Raw genomic sequence first — 16,131 nt, forward strand, 5'->3', positions numbered from 1 at the left:
CCCACCCCTCTAGGTGGTCACAAAGCACCAAGCAGATCTCCCTGTGCTATGTGGCTGCTTCCCATATATATGTATATGCCACTCTCTCACTTTGTCCCAGCTTACCCTTCCCTCTCCATGTGTCCTCAAGTCCCTTCTCTAGTAGGTCTGCCACTCTTTGGCTCGATCTATCTCCTGGCTGTATCAAATTCTGCGTGTCAGTAAGGAGAAACCACAGCAAATAAAATTAATTTTATTCAATTTTATATTCTTTAAAAAAACCATTTTTTTTGGTTTGACTTTTTTCTTTCTCTTGCAAATAAGCTTTTACTTAGAAATTAAAATCAATAAAAATGTGCCAAAATTTAAAAAATATTTTAAAGAATCATATCCTCTCTAAATATACTTCATGTTTATACCAGATGTAAATATTTCTAATTTAAAGCAATGTCTTCATATTACTTAGAAAACCTATGAGAAATATCTTAATCATTAACTACATAAAGCAGTTACTCTAGAACAATCATATTGGGAAATATTATGTTTCAGCTATTTTTTATTCTATATTACTCAATTCTGCGTAAAAAAAAATGTTTCATCCCTTCCTTGGGAAATCTGCAAGAGAACAATACTGGGAAGATGTATTTCCAGGAACTAGTGTAAATGAAAAAATGAGAGAAATAAAACAAAAATATATACTTTACCAACAATGTTGATTCATCTCCTATTTCTAAATACTTATTGGCAAATTAACTTTGAATTTGACTAAATTCTAATGAAGGCTAAAATTGTAGAAATACTAACATCAGCAGCAAAATGGGTGATCTGACTCATGATGGGCTAAACCAAGTTTTTTAATGCTCAAAATATTTAGAAATTTTAGAATGTTTAGAAGAATGTTTTATCTATGTTGTGTACAACCAGGATGAGGTTGGCAAGACATTTTAGTACATTGCTTTATCTAAAAACTTGACTCTGGGGCTTCCCTGGTGGCGCAGTGGTTGAGAGTCTGCCTGCCAATGCGGGGGACACGGGTTCGAGCCCTGGTCTGGGAAGATCCCACGTGCCACGGAGCAACTGGGCCCGTGAGCCGCAAATACTGAGCTCTGTGCGTCTGGAGCCTGTGCTCCGCAGCAAGAGAGGCCGCGACAGTGAGAGGCCCGCGCACCGCGATGAAGAGTGGCCCCCGCTTGCCACAACTAGAGAAAGCCCTCGCACAGAAACGAAGACCCAACACAGCCAAAAATACATAAATGAATAAATAAATTTATAAAAAAAAAAAAACTTGACTCTGACTATATTCTAGAAGTTTATTTGGCTATTCTTTTTATAAAAATCAAAAATGGAATTAAAAAAAATTCTCCATTGCCTTAATCAATCAGCCTTTCTAATATCACAGAACCTACTTGATCAGCAAAGTCTTCGCATCATCTAACCCAAATCCCGCCAGGCAAAGTTGAAAGTTCAAATTCAGTTCCATATATCAATATTTCGCTTTGTGATATAAAGTTATGGAACATAGCATGTGCCCTCCTGTAGAAAGGGTTTTGGGGACTGGAATCGACACCAAAGGTAAGGGCCGTATTTCAAAACTGAGTTTGCCCTAAGAAAGATGTCACATAAACAAGCATATAAGTTCATTACTTTAGAGCCCACTCCTCATTTTTCTTAAAAAGCCTTCATTGTACAGAGCAAAATGTGTCAGTATATCCTTTAAGTCTAGTACAGCAACACTTTCACTGGAACACAAAGGACTGCATTCGTAGTCTGAAGTTCCTTCTCATTTCAGTAAAGTCTCAGTGTCTCTTGGCAGTTTTCAATTTCATTCCTTGGTTACCTCAAAATTCTTGAAGTTTCGCTCCTAGATTTTCTGTGCTTTCCTTAGGGCAATAACCTCATCCCACAATGAAAGGAGGTGGAATCTACTGATTTTGGTCATAGCTTGGTCATGGAAACTGGGCAAGGAATAAGGAGTAAGGAAGAATGAGGAGTTCAAGACAATTCTGAGTGATGGGGAAGATGAGGTGCTATTAATAAAATTAGAAAATTAGGAAGAAAGCATGCTTGAAGAAAGTGGTAAATAATAAAGCAAGATTCTATTTTACTTTGAAATTTATGGCTTGATGGTTTGCTAACCTTCATGAGAGTGGTTTTGGCCCAGGTGTGAGAAGCAATCCACATTTCAAGAGAGTAGAAGTTGGTGGATGATGAGATGTGCGGTAGAGATGACAGAGGACAATTTTAAATACTTGGCAGCAAAGGTAAAACCGAAGATAAGATGATGTCTTGAAAATGAAAAGGGAAAATTTTTTCTAGGGCAGAGAAATCATGCCTGGGTTGAAACGCTCTAGAAAAGTGAAGCGCAAGCAAGTTCAAATAAAAGAAGCATCACTTTCTTGAACAAAGACAGAGACTAAAGGCAAGGGGAAAAAGTTGAGGTTCTGAAGTAGAAGGGGGTGCTCACAGCAGATAAACTCCATCTTCTCATGAAATAGTAGCCAAGGCAATTTGCAAAAGTGGGCTATTCTTTTGAGCAAGGTGGAGATTGTTTCAGAGTTCCTCTCTCTCTCTCTCTCTCTCTCTCTCTCTCTCTCTCTGTCACACACACACACACACACACACACACACACACAATGTAAAGAGAATCCTGAGAAGTAGTGAGAGCCTGGCTATGGTTTAGTAGAGTTATTCTACATTTATTCTTCCAAAATACCCTATTAGAGTGGGGTTTCAATTTCTAATTGTTTTCTCCATTTCAGGATTTTGATTCTTATAATAAAATTTTAAACACTGTGTCAGATTTAATGTGTTTGAGGCCATTATATGCCAACTTTGTAAAATTTTTCCTTATGGTGAACTGAAACTTTCCTCTCTGTAGCTCTGGAGTTAATCTGTCAGAAAAAAAACCTACTCCCTCATTAGGAGTCCTTGTCAAATGCTATTGCATCCTTCTTTGCTTTCAAAACTCTAGACTAAACACTTTCTTTTGTTAAATAATTTCTGATATCATTGAATTTCTTTCATCTTCAATGAGAAAAAATTACACATTATTTTGCCTGAGAACTGAACGTACATTTAGAAATAGCTGTTAGCTCAAATAATGTAATTACAAATAAAGACCTATTGCTTGATTTACTTTCTGTTTTGTGCATGTTTATATAAAAATTGTTCTATTTGGCTAGAACTCTATTCAATCAATTTACATAAATCCATGCTAACATTTCCAAAGATAGAGTGTCATGAGGATAATATGGAGGCAAGGAATCAGTAATAAGGTTTATAAAAGACCTTGAGAAAAATATTCAAATATTTTTATTATTTGGAATTTTTATTCTTGATATTAGGAGGAAATGGACTATATATTAATCCCCTATGAGTAAATTTATTCCTGGAGTGGGGTTGGCATACTTTAGAACAAATGTGCGTATTTCTTATTCTCATTGCATTTTTCCAGATGATAAGAAAATGATTGGAAAATTACTTTTTATGGTTGATATCCTAGCTTTATTAGCTTTTTCCAATGTTATAGAGTAAGTCCACATGTTTATGAACATTTCCTCTACTGTGAGTGCGTATATTCATTAAAAAGAAAATATTCATTAAATTATACTCCTTACATTATGTCTAGATAAGATTAATTCACTTATACAATATGATATTATTCTTCATAGATGGATTTCTTTATTGACCACCATTTAGATTCATTAGTTATTGATATACATGTTAAAATATGGGAACATTCTCATATGTTATAGGACTGTTTTTCTTTGAAATTTAATGTAAATCAGAAAATAACCTTCAGAGAATGCAAATAAGAGTATGCATATAAAAATTATTTGTATACTATTAGCTTTGAAATCATTGCAGCTGGCTTAGAAATGTTGGTAGAACTACAAAGCTATCTACTTGTTGAGTCAATAAAATAGTGTATACCCAGTATTCAGTCCATTTTCTACATTAAAGCTAGTCTAAATATTAATGAAAATTGCAACAGAGAGAATTGCATTAGTTTCTGACAAGATTATAGACTGCAAAAGGAAATTTACAATCACTTGTCATAGCCTAGGCCAATTCAGAATCCCGAAACCCTCTGTCTTGTCAAGGGTTTTACCTTAGGCCATATATACCCTTCCCACCTGCCACATTTGCAGTAGGAATCTTCAAAACAGATTTATTAATCCTTCAAAAGCTTCCACACTGGCATAGTCTACACTGATTATCTAAAATGTTCAGAACACTTTGAAAAAATTAACCATTACCAGAGTGAATTTCCCCTCCTTTCTTTCCCCTTTCCAACCTAGAAGCGGGATTGAATGGAGAATCCAATCTTTTAAGCTTCCTCCTTTCAAAATAAAATCAAACTAGTATATTGAGATAATTTAAGCTGGTTCCAGGAAAGCAAAATTAGGGTTGTAATTTACTGTTTCAGAAATTCAAACCTAGTCTGAATTTTTCTCTTCTTTAGAGTACTGAGAAGTTAATGCATATTTAATTGTCTATGATTAATTCTAAATAATGTGTTATTTCAAATCCAATCATTCATTTGATTTACATTCTCTGGCATTTTCAGCTTTGCTTCTGTATTTCTTCCCCACTTTTCTTATCAATGGTCTTTTTGAATATATCCCACTCCAAATTAAGATTCTTAAATTCCACACAGCAGTTGCAACTTTAGTTTCTCTTCTGTTTGTGAGAAGTGTTAATGAAATGTCATTAATTCTTTCAATTGTAGATTGATATTGCTTAAAATGACCTACGATTCAATTACTTTGTGCTAAGGATTGCTCTAAATTCTTTGTATAAGTAGTTGCTTTAATTCTCAGAACAACCCTATGCAGTATTGTTATTATTCCAATTTTACAGATGGAAATTGTGGCAGAGTAACTTACTCAAGGTCAAAGAGCTGGTTGACAGTAAAGAGAGAAATTTTATGTAGTGTAGCTCCCAATTTCTGTACTCTTAACCATAGACACTGCTAGATTTCCATAAAGTAGTAGTTTTGGGGGTCAGGGCCAAAATTTTATTCCCAAATCAGGTCAGTTATTCTTTTTTTTGTAAAATTCACTTTTATGCATAATGGTTATAGAATATGAGATTTTTATAAGTCTATTAGAGAAAGATTATCAGCTTTGAAATCAGGTAAAATGGGCTTGAAGTCTCATTTTTATAATTAACTTATTGTATGACTGATCTTGAACATTCTTAATTTCTCTGACCCTATTTCTTCACTATTATGAGGACTAAAATAGTGATGTATAAAAAGTGACCAGCACAAAACCTGGTTCACAGTAGATTTTCTCCCTTTTTCCTACAACAAGGAGGAAATAATCTATTTTCCTTTTTCTCTGTTATTTCATATAGGTGTAGAAGTAATTGATATCCTTGGTCTAAGGCTGAAAAAAAAAGCTGGGCATTTTATGTACTGATATGCAATATTTAAGGATTTACGCTTCCTATTTTTCCATCTATGAATTAATTAGCTGTGTCACAATAGAAGCACTCTCCTCCTCTGCTCCAGAGTTTTATTTTGCCTTCTGAGGAATGAAAATTTATTTTACAGATATCAGTAGAACCACAGATGAGAGAGGGAGAAAAACACTCTCCACCATTTCACAAACAACCACTGCTTGCCATATTTTTGGAAAGTTTGTTCTTCCTTTGTGGAGAATATAAGTAGCCAGTTCAAGTTCCATGTGTTTGGTGAAATGCTTAAATAAACTCTTTTAAAACTGGGGATTATGTCTGTTGATAAAGCACTTCCGTGAATATTTCATTGAAACCTGGATTACCTTTTTTTTCTTAACTCATTTGCCTTTTCAGACATACCATAAGGAAACCTATGGAACTTTTGAAAATGGAGAAAAGTCCTGTTGATCACTGACAGTACATTTTGAGTATTAATATATGTGGCCAGTTTGAAGGAGTATAATATCTGCTGTTAATCTGGGCTTTGCTTCTTGTGTTAATTTGAGGTACTAAGGGTACAGTACAATATGCTGACTATTACTAACAATAAGCCTCAGTAAAAAATGGTTACTTGGTATCTCATTAATATGACAGAAGATTCCAGTAAAGCTGAACTTACTGACAGTAAGAATAGACAAATGGAAAGAATAAGTCAGTTAAAAGGTGAATGATTTTTAATACTTTCTAAAGTATTTGTCAAAAATGAAATGTGTCTGGAATGGAAATGTTGCTTTGCTAAACATTTGTATATTGCCACGAAGTTATTCAAGTGTCTGTATACATTTTGGAAGTATTTGAATTGTATGTCAAATTCAGGTTAGTTATGTGTTAATAATGTAAGTGTCAACAAGAGATATTAGCAAGACCCAGGAAGAAGGCAAATGTTACACTTACCTTGTGCAGTGTTTTTGTTGTTTCTCTTTTTATCACTTATATAAGTTTCAAAACAAGTGCAGAATCACTGAAATGATTCAAACAACATAGAGAAAACTGAGCATATGAAAATTAAAATAGACCTAGAGACTCTTTCCTTTTCTGACAAATTTACATACTACTAATTCAATACTTAGGGCTGATGCTAAAATTTTAAGAGCTTAATGGCATTATCAGTTATTTACTATAACCATATTTGGGTTTGCTTTGTATAAAACAAATTCCCAAAATAGCTCCTCTGAAATCTAAAGTTCACTATCATTTATAATATTGGAAAATGAGTTGTTTTTAGCCAGTATCTTTTCCCTCATATTTTATTTTACATTTCATTCACCCAGTTTCACTGTCTGGTGATGATCACCTGTGTAATATATGTTAGGAATTTTCACTTGAAGGACCATGTATCTTTAAATGTCTTCTCTTTATTCGTCCTAGTTCTAACACATGTAATTTCCCCTTTAATTTGACATCATTTAACGGCACATTACACGTCAATGATGTGATCTGTGAATATTTACAATGTTCATGTCATTTTTATTTTCTAATCCAATTTAAGTAGCTCTGCTTTTTATGACATCATGAATTCTTCAGTCTTTTTGGTCTTTTTGGGACTAATTATTCCATTAGTTCCTTTGAACTAGCTCTGTGTTGTCAGTCATTTCTTCCCTTTTGATCATAAGACCTTTGCTGCCCTCCTTTGCATGCACAGTCAGTTGTAGGTCTATGCAACCAAGCTAAGAAGTAAGTACTAAGCCCTCATCCTTGCAGACTGCTATTCCCAATCATTTCTGTACGGAAGGCACTTTGTAGGTAAATCTTTCTATTGTAAAACCATGGCTTCTAAAGTTCTTACATACTGAAAACACATTTGGATACATTTTAAAAAATATCTTTTATAAAGATAGTAAATATTTTATGCAAAATACTTTCACTTGCTAAGACAGAGATTTAAAGAAAAAAATGAGTAAAAAAATAACCAGTAGAAAAGCAGACTAAATTTCACTTGTTGCAGTATTACATGACACATAGTCTATGTTTATTTTTTAACGCTGGTTTGGGCAGAATTACAAAATGTCTTAGATTCAACTTTTGAAAAAATGTAGTCTTTCCTGGTACTTTCCATATCCATTTGCCTGCTAACTTATATGAGAGTTTATAGATGTGATTAATTTAAAATAGCATAAAGGCAAAAGAAAATTTGGAGTGATTTAAGCATGACTTTGTCTTTAACCCTCTTGTTTACTAGGAACTTTTTTTTTTAACATCTTTATTGGAGTATAATTGCTTTACAACGGTGTGTTAGTTTCTGCTGTATAACAAAGTGAATCAGCTATATGTATACGTGTATGCCCATATCCCCTCCCTCTTGTGTCTCCCTCCCGCCCTCCCTATCCCACCCCTCTAGGTGGTCACAAAGCACTGAGCTGATCTCCCTGTGCTATGCGGCTGCTTCCCACTAGCTATTTTACGTTTGGTAGTGTATATATGTCCATGCAGCTCTCTCACTTTGTCACAGCTTACCCTTCCCCCTCCCCATATCCTCAAGTCCATTCTCTAGTAGGTCTGTGTCTTTATTCCCGTCTTACCGTTTCCTCTGTGATGCTAAGGAGCTCTGCTGTCTGTTGCTGCCCTCTGTAGTGATGACTAAGAGAGCACAAGATCAGCTTCGTTAAACGCGGTAGAAATTGACTCTAAAAACTTTCTCCAGAATGCAAATGCAGCCTATTTGAGATTCACATATTCTCTGAAAATAAAAAGCCAATAGGAGTATTTTTGCATTTGAAGAGTTCTTCTGCAAGTACTAGACACTGAGAACATAACCTGACTGCTTTTTTAGGTATCATTTTAAAATATTGCAATGTTATTTATTTAGTCTGATTGAAAGCACCACCACGAATATTTATATATAAACTAAAGTTAACCTAATATATTTTTAAAAGTAGATTTATGATTTAAGATTTCAGATTGGATGGCAATGGCTAAGAATAGTCCAGAATTTCTGCCTTTATAAGCCAAACAATCTTACATTAAGCCATTTAATTCTCCATGAGGCTGTTTCCTTATCTATCAAATGGAGATAATTTTAAAGCTAAACTCTTACAAAGAATGTAGTTTGTACTCTACCAAGCTCTACCCAAATAACAAGCATGGTTATTTCCTTATTTAGATTTAGTCTGATTTAACTATGAAATAGTTAAAATCTGTTCCTCCCTTCTCATTCTACTCCTAAACGTTGCTCCCACTGCCCCTTCTTCTGGGAATAAGGTTAGAGAGGATTAGTCCAAGGGACAGGCAGTTGCTGAAATCAGGAGGAACTTAACAGGACCTGGGTAGTGTCTAGGAAGAGACAACAGAAATGTGCCCTCTTGAAAAGAAGGCAGGATTAGGGCCCTAGCTAAGTGGCCTGAGGCTCAGGGCAAGGGATTCTTGGCAGAAAAACTCAGACCCAAGCACTACTGTAAAAATAAGGCCCTCTTTGCTAGAGTTAGGGTCAGTCCAGAATATGGTGGCCCTTTGAAAGCAGAGCTAATTTCAGATGATGTCTCTTTTAAAATTCTTTTATATTACAAAGTCTGCAGATGTGAGTTTGTGTACTAGCATTGCCATTTACTGGCTGCCTTGTCTGGCCATTCCAGAGCCAGGTTCTTCAATTTCTCTGAGCCTCGGTTTCCTCTCTTGTAAAACTGGGGATAATCGTGAAATAATATTGCTAAAACTCCTGATCTAATGTCTATTATTAAAAATAGTAGGTATTTATACTTACCTGGCAGGGGAGATACCATGATCATGAAGATGGTTTTCCCAGGGCAAAGCTTATCCATTGCACTCCAGATGTGCTGACCCCTACAATTTCCCCAAATGTGGGAGACTCGACTGCATAATTTGTGGTAGTGGGGGACTGCGTTCAGACTAAAAGAGCAGTACTTATTAAAAGTTAACTGCGGGCTTCCCTGGTGGCGCAGTGGTTGAGAATCCGCCTGCCGATGCAGGGGACGCGGGTTCGTGCCCTGGTCCAGGAAGATCCCACATGCCGCGGAGCGGCTGGGCCCATGAGCCATGGCCGCTGAGCCTGCGCGTCCGGAGCCTGTGCTACGCAGCGGAAGAGGCCGCAACAGTGAGAGGCCCGCGTACCGCAAAAAAAAAAAAAAAAAAAAAAAGTTAACTGAGTCTACATCTGGTCAGGATAAGAGCAGGAATTGGATAGGTCAACCTGAAAGTAACATCAATGACTTTATTTAAGAGGAACCAAAAGGGGCCATGAAACTCTTTTCTGTATTTCTGGACTTATATGACATATGTGATTGTCTGTTCTATATATTTTCACAGTAGAGGACTCTGGAACTCACTGTAGGAAATTGACATGTGGCCAGGGCTCAGCTCCTGTACCATGTTTTCTATGAGTCAGTTGCCATGTTCATGTTCGTATTGGTTCATACTTCGATTTTTCAAAGATACCATTCCTACAGTGCAAGTACTGCCTAAATCTTACTGTGATTCCAAGATGTGTTTACAGTTTGTGGAGGTAGCTCACATGATTAATATTTCAATGTTAAGAACCAATTTGCTTGCCTAAAGGATAGGTGGTATAATTAATTTTGCCTCTTTTTTCTGTTTAGTGGCATTGCCACTGCGAATTTTTATAGAGTTCATATTTAACTTTCAATGTGTGTTGGGAGAGCATCTTCAAAAAAAAAAAAAAAGGTCATTCAACAGACCACACATTGTTTTTATTTCTTTTAGCTTAAAAAAGAAGTGACCAATTTTATTAACTCACTTCAACATAGTCACCACTCAAAATGTTGGATGAGGAAAGGGTGAGGGTTTTGGAGGGTGATTGATAAAGCCACGATTCACCAGCCTTCTTACATTGTCTCAATTTTCTTTTGAGGACAAAAGAACACATTAAACGTTTTAATATTTAAACTTTCATAAGTAAAAGTAAGAAGTGATTTCTTTAACAATGTTCAAAGTGAACTTTGGAACTGATAAAAGTAAACATATGGGCCCTGGAGCCATAATATCTGGTTATGAATCCCAGATTTGCTACTTCCAAGCTGTGTGACATTAGGCAAATGTCTATGCCTTTTTGTGCTTTCGTTTTCTCTACTTTAAATGGGACGAATTACAGATCTCACAACACTGTGTTGTGAGGAGTAAGCAAGTTAACACATGTGAAGCATCTACCTATATTTGTAGGTTTACAGGGAAACAAAATAATACAATGTAAATCCAAGGTTTAGAGACAGTTACAGTAACACAAAACAATACGCAGGCTTTAAAATTGTTGTCCAATTAGATAAGTTTTTCTTTGAATAATTATAATAAGGATATTTATTATACAAAGTCCATAACATGGTAATGTTATTTAGAAGTCTCTGAAGTTTTTTTAAGAAAAAATTGAGCCATAGACTACTAGCAACACCCTCCATCTCTACCAGCTCAGGGTTGCTCCTTGGCTGTCAGGTTGTTCTTCAGTCAGAACATTTAGCAGTTTGATTGAGAACGTCTCCATTTTCTAGGTGCATTTAATAAAATATGTGTTTCTAACTCCTGTGCATGTTACATTATTGGTGACTGGATACTTGTAAAAAGTTAAGGTGGTTGTTGGTAGTAGGCCTCCAGGGTGATGGCTCTTATTTTTTAATGCCTTCTTTTGTAGTGTGCAATTTAATCAATGTTTTAACTGTGAGTCAAAAGTACGTATGTTATGAATTCTCCTTAAAGGTTTACGGTTTTTTCTTTTACTACTAATATACAAAATGACTATTTTATGTCTCTAATGATTGTGCCTCAGTAGCCCAATACAACTACTAATAGAGAACTACATGGTCTGAAATGAGCTATAATATAATTATTTCTATCCCGGGGTTGTGGGTAATTCAATCTTCAGTGCTGATGTACTCCGTTAAACATGGTGGATTTACACACCCACAGTCTTAGGTATATATCTAAAGAGGCCAGCTGGTATCATGAATAATAGTCATTTCATTTTGCTATTTATCTAGTGAAAATCTGGTTTCTGAAAGCCTTATATGATTTTTCTCAGGTGCTCAATATTAATGAAGGAGAGAAATTTATATGAATTACCTAGACTTATAGGTAATTGAAACAGAGTCTGCCAAAAGTAGAAATGGTACTTCAAAGTTTGTATTTTAAAATTTATTTTTTTCCATGTGAATTTACTGAAAAGCTATTTCTCAAAACAGTCTCACAAGCAACTAATGCTTGTTGTTTACTGAAATTTGTACTATATTATATATTCTTGGTAAGTTAAGTACAATAATAAATACCACATGAATGATTGAAATAGAATAATGGTGATATGCTTTGACCTTGTTTAAAGAGTTATTCTGTAGTTCCAGTTTACATAGCCTTCTACTCCTTTTTGTACTACTCTATAATTTCAAGAATTTAGAATATTAAACTAGCTCTGCTGCTAAAGGAGAATTGAGACTAACTGCTGTGATCACACATTTGTTTAGCAGCAAAGTTGCTAAGCCACAAGAGCTGAAGCAAACACTGAATCATGAAGACTATTAATTGAGATTGACTATTAATTGAGCTTTTGCTACCCCAAAGCATCTATTTGGTAAATATAGCACAAAGTACTTATAGATCCAACTGGCTTAGAATATTTTTTCCACCTCTGCTATGGTGCCTGAAGTATCTAGAATTAGAGATATTCCTCTGGGTTCAGGCATTATCACAATTGTTACCTGGAAGGTTAAACTGTTACTGCACATTGGCCTACGAACACATATGATCTTGTCAGATGTGTAGCTTGCACGGTATTACGAAATTTTTTAAAAAATTAGTATATTGGAATAGAAAAACCCCCAGTTCATGGATTATCCCGGAAAGGGTAACTTTGGGTGGCATAAACAATGCAGGGTTTAGCTCTGATATAAAATGTTATTATGAATCTAATTTTTTGCCATTGAGCCCAAGTATTCATTCTTTATGAAAAAATAAATCAGTGGAGATATTACTTAACCTAAAATGAAAACTATGTAAGTTCTTTGGACTTGATGAATGACTTACCAAATATTTATTACATATTTTTTGGCATTGGCTGTGTGCAAGCTTATTTCTAGGATTGCTGTAAGGGTGCGATAGCTCAGAAATAAATAAAATACAGTTTCTGGTCTTTAAGATACTTTCAGTTTAAAGGAAGAGACAGTTTTTATACAAATAACAGTGGACAGTAAATGAAATAAGCTGAAGCTCTTGAATAAGAAGGTTAAGGCCACATTTCAAATTGGAACACTGGAAAACTAATTGTAGACATTCCAAATGTTTTCTAGAAAGTACTATGGAAATGTAGTATAAGGGAAGACTTAAACAAAACAAACATAAAACACTTATTTTATTTTATTTTATTTTATTATTTTTTTTGGTGGTACAGGGGCCTCTCACTGTTGTGGCCTCTCCCGTTGCGGAGCACAGGCTCCGAACGCGCAGGCCCAGCAGCCATGGCTCACGGACCCAGCTGCTCCATGGCATGTGGGATCTTCCCGGACCGGGGCACAAACCCGTGTCCCCTGCATAGGCAGGCGGACTCTCAACCACTGCACCACCAGGGAAGCCCATAAACACTTATTTTATTATAAAAATACATTCTTTTCCCCAAAATAAAGTTAAGAAAAAAATTTCACACTATAGATAAATGTAAATACATTAATACTTGTTCTTCCATGAAGACATATATATTTTTTCCATCAAAATGGGATCATTCTAAAAGAACTGTTTTCTAATCTACATTTTAACTTAATATATCATGGACTGCTTCCTATGGTAATAAATTACCTTATATAGTACTTGAATATTTATCATTTGTTTATTCATCTAATAAAAAAATACTCACTGAGAATTCACTATATTTTTGGCATAGTCACTGTCCAGGGATACAGTGGTATATATCAAAGACATGTGTTACTGATGGTATCAAATCATAGGAGAATTTGATGCAAAAGAACAAGTTGAATACAAGAAGACAAGGGGAAAACAGATTTTTTATCTCCTCTCTACTTAGTCGTGGTTGAGGATGTTAGCTAAGTATTTGGATAACATACATGTTCAATGAACTACAAGACCAAGGTACTGAGAATTACTTAAGTCTGTTCTGCTTACAAAACAGAGATGATGTCTATTTATTACAGATAAAGATGACATTATACAATAACAACAATAATAACTTTAAAAGTAGAATGGGGTACAAGTCCTGGCTCCATCACCCAAAACCTGTGTGACCTTGGGCAAGTCAGTTACTGAGAATTGGTTGAAGACTTCCCACTGATTACTGGCCTGGCCCTAGAAGTTCAAAAGGTAGGTAAAGAAAATTCTGCTTTTCTGTAACCACATGATTCTGATCATCTGAAACAGGAAAGCATAAATTAAATGCTGGTTGAACATACAGAGAACTATTTCTTACTGAAGTATATGTTTTCAACACAATAGTTTTATAATCATTTGTCTGTCATCCATTTATCCACCTGTCCATCCAACTATCTACCTATCATCTATCCTCTATCTATCTATTTATCTAGCATTATCTATCTCTCTATCGTCTAGCACCAGCCTAATCAGCGGTAAGATCCTTTTTCTACATAAATGAGTGTAGATTTTAAATTCATTACAGATAGACAGAGATGGAGAGGAGGAAATTATTCTTTTCATAAATGCAAGAGCAAGTATGTATTAAAATATGTGTAAGTAAATACGTGTCCATATGTTTATGTGTGTACCTAGTTCCAGTCTTTTCCAATTGTTTCCCTGTACAAACCTTGTTCCCTTTCTTAACTTTTCCTCTACCTAACCAAATACGAATGCATCAGAAAGCTCTTTAAGTGGAAGAGGGTATGCTCTCCAGTTGTGTAGGATTGGTCCATATGTATAAAAAACTAAAGGGAAATAGAGAGCTCTTCGTTTAAAATTAGTGTTCAAAACAGAGAGTAATTAGGTTTAGAAGAAAACTCAGTTAAAGTTGTTATGTGACGACACTATTAGAATTAAGAGGTAACTGAGATTTCCCAAGTGATAACAGATAATTTGCCATTTAGCCTGTAATGAGGTTTGAAAAAAAGATGCTCAACAAGATATCAGCAGTAACTAGAAAGGCATTTCTTAGAAGGTCCACCCAGTGTGCAGTTATTCCTTTATCCTTATAAAAGAGACAAATTGTCTAATGCAATGTACTGTCAGTAGTTATCACTGGTGCTCCCCAGAAAGATTTCTATTGACCCTAACCATCTCTACTGACTATTCATCCCCCGCCCGCTCCCTTGCCCACCCACCCCCTCCCACACCAGCTTTTCCTAGTTTTCTGCTGAGCTATTCTGTCATAAGCCATCTGGGTCAGATGTGGTGGGATAGTACAGAAAAATAGAAATCATAACCTTCGGTGTTGTAGTAATTACATTTTTACTTGAAATAGTCAGAGAAATATGATGCAATCTTTAAATGCATATGCAAATCATGTGCAAATTATATGCTAATACATGTGTGGCCCGCCTAACTATTACATATAACTGAATGCAGCCCTTGGGAAAATCTTATTGGAGATCATCGGTCTAATGAAAATTGCTGCTGCACGCTAATTATAGTGACATGTGTGCTGCTGTATTGCCCCTTAGTGGTGAGGGGGATGACAAAGGTTAGTTGAAGTTAGATGACTGACTGACAGAATTATGTCTGTGATCATAGATGTAAATAGCAAAATATCTCTATTCTCTAAAATCCAATTTTATGACTTTACACCTAAATTAAAATGCAACATGGGTAACTACTGACAATGTGTTCAGGAGGATAGGGGTCTGGGATACAAAAGACACAAATTACCACTTGACTGATTCGGTTTAATCTTTCTTTGCTATCGTATTTTCACCAATTTTTCATTTCTTACCAATTGGTTAACTCATTGGAAATATGCAGATTATAGAAATATACTCTATACATTTAGAGAAGTAATATCATGTTCACATTCCAAAAATAAGCTAAATGCTAAAAGGATTTAATAATTCCTTTGAAACAGGTAAATCCAAGTTCAGCTATGTTCAGGCTGTATGATTTTGAGCAAGTCTTTTCACAACTTTGAGCCTTCAATTACTCAACTATGAAAATATGATAATATAAACACCTCCTTGGGTAGCTCAAGGATCGCATGAAATACTATTTTGCAGAGCCTGTAGTATGACAGATACATGCTTATGGACCTATCATTCTATTTGAAACGAGTTCTTATTAAAAGTATTTGTAATATCTAAAAATCTTCTGTTGTCTAGACTAATTTCTAATTTATGATATTTACATTTCCTAATTAGAGAGATACTCAATATTTGAGAGATGACCCATTCTTATTTAAGCTATAAACTAAGAGAAAAAAAAATTTAGTCTTAATTGTGATGTAGAATATTAAACAGAAGTATAATGTGTGATTGTATTTAGGAGTTCTAATACCACCATTTAAGACTTATGACTAAGAGGTGACGAGATTGAATTGTGGGAAGAGTGAAAGAATTACCTTAATTATTCATCAACCTAATTAGCTTAATTAATTTAAGCAGTTTCCCTGCTTGAAAGAAGTACTTTCCTGAACTTGTTCAGAAATTATATCTACCTTAATTAAAGCCAAAATAGGCAGAAAATGTTTAGTGGTTAGCTTATGATAAAGTTTAGGAATAAAAGGACTTGCCAGTTGTGTTGGTCAGGAAATAGATCGTGGCAAAGATCCCTTGATTTCTAAGATTTCTCAAT

At 35.1% G+C, this 16,131-nt stretch overlaps 1 pseudogene; it reads left to right on the plus strand.

Moving 5' to 3' along the window:
• The first annotated feature begins 9,134 nt into the window (after positions 1 to 9,134).
• On the plus strand, positions 9,135 to 9,307 carry LOC132522539 (U1 spliceosomal RNA; annotated as a pseudogene).
• Positions 9,308 to 16,131: the final 6,824 nt, after the last annotated feature.

This window comes from Lagenorhynchus albirostris, chromosome 6, assembly GCF_949774975.1.
Source record: "Lagenorhynchus albirostris chromosome 6, mLagAlb1.1, whole genome shotgun sequence".
Lineage (NCBI taxonomy): Eukaryota > Metazoa > Chordata > Mammalia > Artiodactyla > Delphinidae > Lagenorhynchus > Lagenorhynchus albirostris.